Source organism: Athene noctua, chromosome 8, assembly GCF_965140245.1.
Source record: "Athene noctua chromosome 8, bAthNoc1.hap1.1, whole genome shotgun sequence".
Taxonomy (NCBI): Eukaryota; Metazoa; Chordata; class Aves; order Strigiformes; family Strigidae; genus Athene; species Athene noctua.
Window position 1 is genome coordinate 20,650,990 of NC_134044.1, and position 9,464 is coordinate 20,660,453.

Genomic DNA, 9,464 nt, shown 5'->3' on the forward strand with positions numbered 1-9,464 from the left:
AATAATAATAATAATAATTATTATTATAATCACTATTTAAGTAATACTATTCCTATTTCAGTAAACAGAGGCATCACTGGTTTCTCAGAGCCTAATATGGCACTATTTTAAAAAAATAATGATCTTTAAATCAGAAATAACATATTGAAACATAATACTATCATTGGTAGTAGCAATCCCACAGCCTGCATAATATGGCACAAGGGACAAAGAAGATAGAAAAATTATGGGGAAAAAAAAAAGTTGTGTTTGGAGATGAGAAGTGTACCAAAAGACTGACCAGCTCTCCTAGGGATGCTCTTGGGAGCACAACATTTGAGAGAAAAGTCACCTTTGGGACCTGGCTAAGGTCACACAATAACCTCTCCAACATCTGCATCTGAAGGTGATCACTGAAGTCAGATGTGCTTTATTGCCACTATGCAAGCCAGGGAAGGGGGGGAGAGCTTGCAAGTACTGGCAGTAGTAAAGAAGTTTCCCATTAAACCACTTCTGCTCTGCAGCAGCTCTCAGTGTCCATGAAGTCACAGAGCCAGTAGCCAGCACACTTGATGCTACTCCAGCCCATCATTGTTCCTCATAATTCTGTCCTTCTTATGGCCTGCAAACAAAAAGGCCCGATGACTCGTGGCAGAAGAAAAGCTAGTGCAATTCCCCTGCTTACTGTCACACTTCATGACCTGGGATATACAGTAGCTGCTCTCACAATCACACATGCTCAGCGACTCTCAAGAGGTCAGTCAACAGCCTCTGTTTCTCTCACTGTAACCCACATGCTTTCTATGATCTAAATACTGAAGTTTTCATTTGATCTAAATTCATTTGTGCCTGAATACCACAAAGTATTTCACTGGGATCTCTGACTGATTAAGAACTGGGTCACAGTAATTAGCACTGTGGAGTGAATAATGAAAAATTAATTATTTATTTACCTAATTTAGCTGCTCCTTTGTTCTTAGATTAGCTAGGAGCTCACGATGAATTTCCTCAGACTTCATGCATGTTCAGCAAATGTCTTTTAATAAGTTTATTCTGTGGCCTGCTCAGGAATTTTCAAAATTTCAGCTGAGATTCAGAGTGTGCAGCATGATCTCATGATGTCATTGCTTATCTTCAGCTGAAAAATACTAGAGTGCAACTATGAATCCATGTAAATTTTAAACTCAATTGCTAAAATTCCAAGTCAATTATTTTATCCCATACAGTCCAATAGCTTGAGGATTTGCAAAAATCAAAACCAGGCACCATGGGAAAATTGTTAAATTCTGAATAAAAACGCAGTGCTTTTATATTATTTATCTGCTATTATTGCATTGAACACACTGGGAACTGTCCTGTATCCAGAACAGTAACATTTCTCCCCAGATTTTAGACTCTTTTCTCTAATGGAGAAAAGGCATATGGAATTAATTGGGATGTGAAATCAGTCAGGGTGAAACTTTTAGGTTTTCCTTCAAACTCCGGCAGAGATTACTCTGAAGATCCACAGGCTCTAATAGGCAGCTGCATCCTTCCCACTAAATTTTACTCACTGGGTTACTAGTTTTACAGAAGATAGAGGGGTAAAAAAAAAAAAAAGGGGGGGGGGGGCGGGAAATCATCAAAACTACCCCAGATATCACTGGGTCTATTCCAGTTGTCTTAGTAGAAATCTGATCCTGAAGTAAAATGCAAAACCAAAAATGCTATCAACCCGTGCTCTTCTCTGATGCTTTAAGTACATGCTCACATTTTATACACTAGATCCTGCTGACTTTGCAGGGAAAGTTAGGACATTCTTCCAAGATTAGAGTTCATTTCTCACAAGGATAAGAAAATGGCACTTATTTATTTGCTATATGAAATACAGCAAATAGTAACAAGGGAATCTGTATTCCTTAATTCCTGGATAAAACTCAAATCCTGCTTCCACTTCAGTCAGTAATAAACACTAATTAACTTTTAGCAGTCAGGATCAGCCCTCATAGCATGTGTTCAGCAGAGGAAAGCTGAAAAATATTATAAAGTACAGAGTAGGAAAACCAGGCAGAGAAATAGCACAAATACAATTCATATTCTGTTTTTCCCTTTGCTTTCAAGTGGACATATGTCTGCTTTATAAGAATTTTCTGGCTATAACAAAAGTTCCATTGAAAATCTTGATATTCTAATACGTTAAGGAAAAGAAAGCCTTATTTCTTTTTTAAAAATCTGTGCAAATCAATAAATCTTACTGTTCTTAAGAAAACAAATGTCACACTTGAATTTTAGGTCTTTTAAGGAATACTAAACAGTATGTTGCTTGAATAAGTCAAATCTATACTACTTACCTACTTGGGGAGGGGGTCTGTTCTCAGAACAAACACTCCCTGAACTCAGTGTACACTGTGCTTGAGGAGCCACTCAGCAACTTGGAACTGTATATTTGAAAATAGTTTGTATCTGTAACTGCTATTAAATGAAAAGCAGAACATCGCTGGTTGGGCAGCTGCTAAGATTTTATAATCACACAATAGAGAGGATTAAATACATGTAAAGAGTGCATTAGACTAAATTCTGTGCTCAGTTGCAATTGTACGACCTTAGGAAATCAATGGGGTTCCACATTTGCAAATGATGAGGGGTTGGTCCATTCCTTTAAAAAAATTTTAAAAAAACTCAAGAAAGTTCAATTTGAGAGAAAATTATTGTGCTTCTCCCTCTACTGTTCCATGTCTCATAGCTAACATCTGGTGAAAATTAAGAAGCAGTTTTCCCCCCTTCCCCCTCAACCCCCAATCAAACAAAAAAACCCCACCACAATACAAAACCCCGCATATATATCTGATGTATTTTATACATATTCATCCTCATAACTTGACAGATGGGAGGAATCTTGCAGTCATTTCTGAAAGCAGACAAAAGGCCGTTGGTTCTGCTCCACATGATGATTTGTGAAGACAGAATATCACCCGCTTCCGTTGATGATTATATAGTTCTATCCATCTGTCTGCCACTGGAGGTTGTGAGAGTGAGATACAGCTCACACCGTCTTCATAAACAAAAGTAGACTGTGCTGTCAGTAGTCAGACACGCCAACTAATTGGAGCTGTCGACAGACACAATATTCTGTGTCAACAGCTCTGGTAACAGTTTGAAACAGCAATGATATGTTGGGTGATGGTGAGGATGACACATATGTCTCTAATAGCATGCTAGAAATCTGACATAACTAGAAAAGAATTACTAAAATGTAATTCCCAGCCTCTAGTTCTGCTGTTAAGACTTACCAGTCGGCACAGAGAGGCAAGAGATGCGTGTGTGTGTGTGTTCATGTGAGTGTGCTTGTACTTGTACACATCTTCCTCTGTATCGCTTCACATCCTGACAGCTTAATTTGATACTCATAATGCCTAACTTAAAAACTAAACTTTCTGCTGAATTTCAAGGAATTCACCAAAATTCCTACACAAATTTAGGATTCAGTGGAGGGATCTTTTCCACCACTTTCTTAGGAATTGGAAACACACTAAAACAGGTCTGACAGCAGCCATGTTAAATGGACAGTTCTTACTGCATCTGTGCAGGAGAGTGTTATCTTATTGAAAAGTGGTTTGGCAGACTCATCTGAAACATAGATTGTCCTCTGATCTTGCCAAGTTGAATGAACATTCTCAATTTTAAAGTTAAGCCCAGGAATAAATATTTGCAGGATTAGGGCCTCAGTTTCTCTTTAGCAGCAGATAAGAAAATCCTTCTCCATCATCACTCCTTTTGGATTTGAAAGCAGGAAGAAATCAGTGGAAAAGGCTGATAAATAAAGTACTGGAGGGAGAGGAAAAAAATGACATTTGCTTTGCTCTACTCACTCATCTATCTGCTCAGCTTACACATTTATCTAGCTCCTCCCTTGCCAAATGTAATGCAACACTGGGTAGACTAGGTTAAATAACAGTACATAACATGCTAATTTACAAAGATACATCATTTTTTTTTTCTCCAGAGAATTAAAGAAATGCTATGCAAACATCACAGCAACTGCAATAGTAAAATGCAGCCATGTCTAGAGCATTAAGGCTGCCAAGTCCTTGCGCAGGCACCTGCAATAGCAGGTCTGGCATGTTATCTCAAGGCCCAGAGCACAGTAAACTCCAGTGCACACTTCACATCAGCTCTGCATGGCAGAAGGACCAAGCTGGCACACTACTAGATTTGAATACTATCCTTGAAATCTGATAATGCCAAACAAGCGCAATCATGAAGCCACCCCTCCTTCCTTTGGATACATCAAAACACACAGGTTGACTCCTTGATGCTTTGTAGTCATGTATTAATTAAGGCAAGCTAATTTCAGGGCAAGTGTCAAACTGGCCCAGCCAGGTATGAGAGCACTGAGCTTTGAGGCAAGGACCAGCCTTCTCATTGTGTTTCTGCTATACCCAGAACTCTAAGACCTGATGATCACCATAACACAAATAAGAGAGTGACAGCCCTTTTGCTGATGTATGTGACCACACTGTAGCCAGGATTTGAAAAAGGCCTGAAAGACTTTTCATCCCGAAGGAGGAAGAAGAGAAATCAAGCTAGAAAAGCCATATGAGGACTCAGATTAAGTTATTCTTGCAAAGCCTTTGGGAACAAGGTTTGTGGGGCACACGGCACGGCCACAACTTAGCAAACTGCAGTGATAACAATTTGGGAGGGACAAGCTGGATCCCCGAACCTCCCTTTCCAGATCTTCAGAGTCAGCTGCAACAGTATTGCTCTGCTCTGAAGGGAGGATGGCAGCACCCACACGGAGCCACTATCTCATTAACCAACAGCGTAATGCTGAGGAGGACCAGTCCACCCCACTAAATGCCCTAGCAGCTTCCTGCCAAACTTAGAGGGCCGGAGCTGAAGGAGGCAGGTTGGGAAGACGTGCCCGGAGGGCAGGAAGTCTGGAGCATTACTAAGGAACATGCAGTGACAATAGCTGAGGTTACAGAGGAAGATCCTAGTCTTGTTTGATGCATAAATCCCTATATTACCTCTTGCTACTTGACCTGCTAGAGCAGCCAGCAGCGCAGGGAGCATGGCGTGCCGGCCTGAGCTGGCTGCTTCCAGCCAGGAGAGGGCACACAAGTCAGTTCACTGCAAGACTGCTTTGCAGCCACTTACTCTTCCCATCTTCATGGCTGTTGCTTTGCACTGATGTCCCTTGTTAACCATCCAGACTGACTGTGTTTAAAATCATAATGAAAAAGCCTAACTAAAAAGATAAGCCAATATCGGCTGTTGCCAAAGCCACAAACCTAGAAAAATCTGTCAAAATATTTTAAGGGGAAGAATTTTTAAAAAAAGAATAGTGTGAAAAATAAAGTCAAGCAATATTATTTTCTCCACATAGCCAAGGAGCAAGTTGCTACTCAAGAAGAAGTGTGTATAAATAGCGTGTCAGCCATTTACTGTGAGTGTGACTCTAGCAGCTGGGTTGTTTGCATGAGATGCAAATTTGGAGCCATTCAGGGAAGGAAGAATGAAAGCTTTGGCACTCGCGGGGCAAACACTAACGGTTCGGGAAAAGGGCCAGCAAAAGACAAACCACACAAAATAGTGGGTGGCCAGACTTAGGACAAGGAATAGTTGGACAAAATACCTCAAATGATCCAGCTCAAGGCAAACACTGGACACTTCAACAGTTTTACTTTTCAATTCCAAAACATAAGCAAAAGACCTTACTGCAATCACTATGCTACTGGAGACACAGCAGCGTTCACAGCCCACAGACACTTACTGACATTCATCTTGCATTACACTTATCCAAGCCTACTGTGTCTGGCTCTGAGTCATCACTAGTCACAAGGACAACTCTATTAGTTGCCATGTTCAAAAGTTAGTGAAAAAATACCTGTAAAGTTTCTGCCCCCAGAGATCAATTGAAGGAGTTTGGAAAAGGTCAGCCTGCTTACAGCTTTAATCTAAACAAATAGGTGGGCTCTGACACCGAAATGGTGCTTACAACAGACCCTGTAGCTTATGAGTAAAGCATGAGGGTATTTCAGGACTCTATCCTCCTGCTACTTCTGTGAGACACCAACATTTTTATGGAGTCTGGTTCCTGGCTACAGGTACCTACAGCAGAATCTGTTTTGCTTTTTTTTTAATGAAGCAAATCTAGGCACAGCATCAGCAGTCTCTGTGTGTTAAATCACATGCATTTATTTCACCAAAACAAGCCAGGGCCTAATGCATTTGAAGATGCGTTCATTATTCAATCTTCTGATGCTTTTTCATGCTGCTTAGACTTGCTGCCTTATGCCACATTGGTATTTAATAATTATTCCAGCTGTCTCCAAAGCCCTTTCACCACACCTTGTGTGGCACATTACAGACAGCTTGGATTTTTCAGGTACAAATTGCTAAACAATTACTGATGAGAGAAAGGTCATAATAATAGGTTACAGAAGCCTTTGCAGCCTGCCTTTACTTCATGGCCATTTATAAAGAACCATTTCATCCCATTGTTATAATGATGAGAAGGAAGTAGTTTAAGGTAGTTATAGACAAGCAAACAAAAGGCAGGAGAGCAGTGCTGTATAACTTCTACTTTCACTTCCTGCCTACTCCATTACTTCTGGCATTATGGGAGAAATAACATGATTGGAATGACCTAAAGGTTATAACGGGTGGGCAAGGTTTACCTTGTCGAAAGCAGTGTGAGCACTGTTGGCTAAACCTTTTTGAAAGCTGAAAGTGGTGCCGTTTAACAAAAATACTAAGCTGTCATTGAAAAAAGTACATTACATAGAAATACTATTTCTTCATGGGCTTTCTTATCTCTATTTTCCCCCTTAAATGTTTTTTTTTTCTTTGGGGGAAAAAAAAAAAAAAGAAAAAGGCACAAAGATGAAATCTCTCTGAAAAGTTGAAAGAGTAGAGGACAGATTTTGCACTGGTAGAAACTGCATTAACTTCATATGAATACCATTGGCTTTAAAATGGCAAAATCAAAGTCCAAATAGTCCACCCTACAGAATTACGAATCAGGCAGAAATCTTCTTTGGGTTCCTGGGAACAGCATTGATACAGCCATTCATATCACCCCTAGTTTTTGCAAGAAGTGTCTCTGCTAGATGGCTTCCTTGGAATTTGAAGTACAGGATTTGATCCCAGTGAATCAAGGAATTTCAAGGCCAGTCACAATTCACAGAAACATCCAGATCACTGAATAAAAATCTGCCATGGGGAAGAGAAAATCCAGGACAACGTGACTGACCAGGAAAGAGCAGCCTTGAGCATAGCCAGCACAACAGTGATGGAAACAACAAGACAGTAGTTTGGCACTTTCAACAAAAGGGTAAAACTCCCTCTGCCTTACTTAAAAGTTTCTAAAAATTATACAGGTTACAAAAATACATAGTACTGATGGCAATGGACCAGTAATACTTCCCAGCATTTCCAACCGTGTTCAAACATTAAGAGATCTTTGTTCAAGAGCAGCCCAGTAAGCAGGAGGCAAGTCCACCTGAAAGATAAGCGATACCATAAGTAAAGCACAAGGCAAGACCTGGATCTCCATCAGGCAGTGTCATGGGCTTCCTTCCTTCAAAGAAACTAAATTTTTCACCCTGAGGAGATCACTGGGGACAGACACCCAAAAGACCATCTTCCATTGATTTTCATTACATTAGGCCTTAATTTCTCTAAGCTTCACTTTCCTACACAATGGAGATTATGACACAGGCTTAACAACTGGAAGAAAACTGACCCTTGGACCACCCCCATGCCCTTCTTATATTCACATGTCCAAACCTACCTACTCCAGGTGCAAAGCAGACAAGGTGGCCAGCCAGGCAGATTCATGTATTACTTATCCCAAAATAACTTGAGGCTGCACCACATATTCAGCATAAATCAGACAGGACTGGCCCACCAGCTTTTTTGTTGAAGGGTAAAGCCTCACTTACTGCAAGAGACATACACAGCTGGATTGCAGTCCACGTGGCTGCAACATGCCCATGGTCACACTTCACCTTGCTCTCAGATCCAAACCACGAAGACAGAGCCAGAGTTGTGCCTCCCCAAAAAGCCCATGAGAAGAGATTTTTCTACTTCCACATTTCTAGGTTTAGAATGGGAAGAATTGTATTCCTTGCTTCATCAGACTGAACACAGGCCAAATGGATTTCATCATAGATCATTTTTATATTGGCAAGTATAGAAGACAAGCAATCCCTGACTTTTAGCAGATTTCCATTTACTGCATCCAAAATTTTATCAGCTAAATTGATAGTCAACTATTAGTTTATTTTTTTGGTCAAAGGTTATTTAAAAACTAAAAGTAAGCAACTTAAATGCATCAAAGTTTATATTGCACATTACATAGTAAATTCTGCTCTCCTTCAGGAATCCAGTCAGCCAAACTTTTGTTCCCTTGGCCAGTTGCTGGAATAATAGCCTCTCCTTTGTTTCATCGTGACTTGATTACTATAATTATTTGCTTGCGAGACTTCCAGCTACTGCTCTGATTGTGAGGAGTACAGAATACAACTGCTAGACTACATGCTGCATCTAAGACTTTCCATCACATTACCCCTATATCCCCATATTAAGAGAGCTCCATTGCTTCCCAATGCAGCGGCGGCCTGATTTTTTAGATCTTCCTACTAATTTACAAGGCTTTACATTGGAAGCCTCAGATAAATCTTTTGCTGCTCCATGTCTGAAGAGTCTTAGGGCTGTACTTGTATATGCTTTTGTCTCCCCCATAGTGTTTTAGACCCTGAACTTGTTTAGCCTTACTCACATGAGCAGGTTTACAGACTTCAATGGGACTACTTACATGAGTAAGAAGTACTCATATGAGTAGATATTTGCAGGCTCAGACCCTAAGTGACTTGGAGAGCTTTGCTATTATTCACTTCTTGAAAAGCACTTGCAAAGAAACAAGAGAGGACTTACCGTATTTATTCAGAGTTATTATATATTCACCATGTCTTCTTCTTAAGCCCTCTTTGTTCTTGAGTACATGTACTCTATCTACAGTAGCGATACACAATATTTCTCTCAGGGGATTTTCACATGTGAAAATAGCGAGGGTTTGACATGTTGGACTGTTAGGTTTTTTGTGTTGTGTTGTTTTGTTTTGTTTCTCCCTGTGAGAATTTGTGGATACCAACTTGAGACAAAGAAGATTTTGTTATTACTTCTACTGCAGCAGCACTAACAAGCTTGTGCCAGGGAGTAGGGCTCCACTGCGTAAAAGCATGGTTCACACACCTCACAACAAGCAGTCTCCTGTCCCTAAAAAGTTAAAGCTGCAATTTCTCTACAGATTAAATTGAACTATGTCATTTTCCCCTTAAAACACATGTTTCCTTCATGCATTTGCAGTTATGAGGACAATCAATTTTGTCATCAGACTTACAGCACCCAGGTCTAGGATGGCTCATTTTTATTAAAGTTCGTATTTCCCACCTATATGATACACATAACCAGGCGCACACATTTTTTATATAATGAGA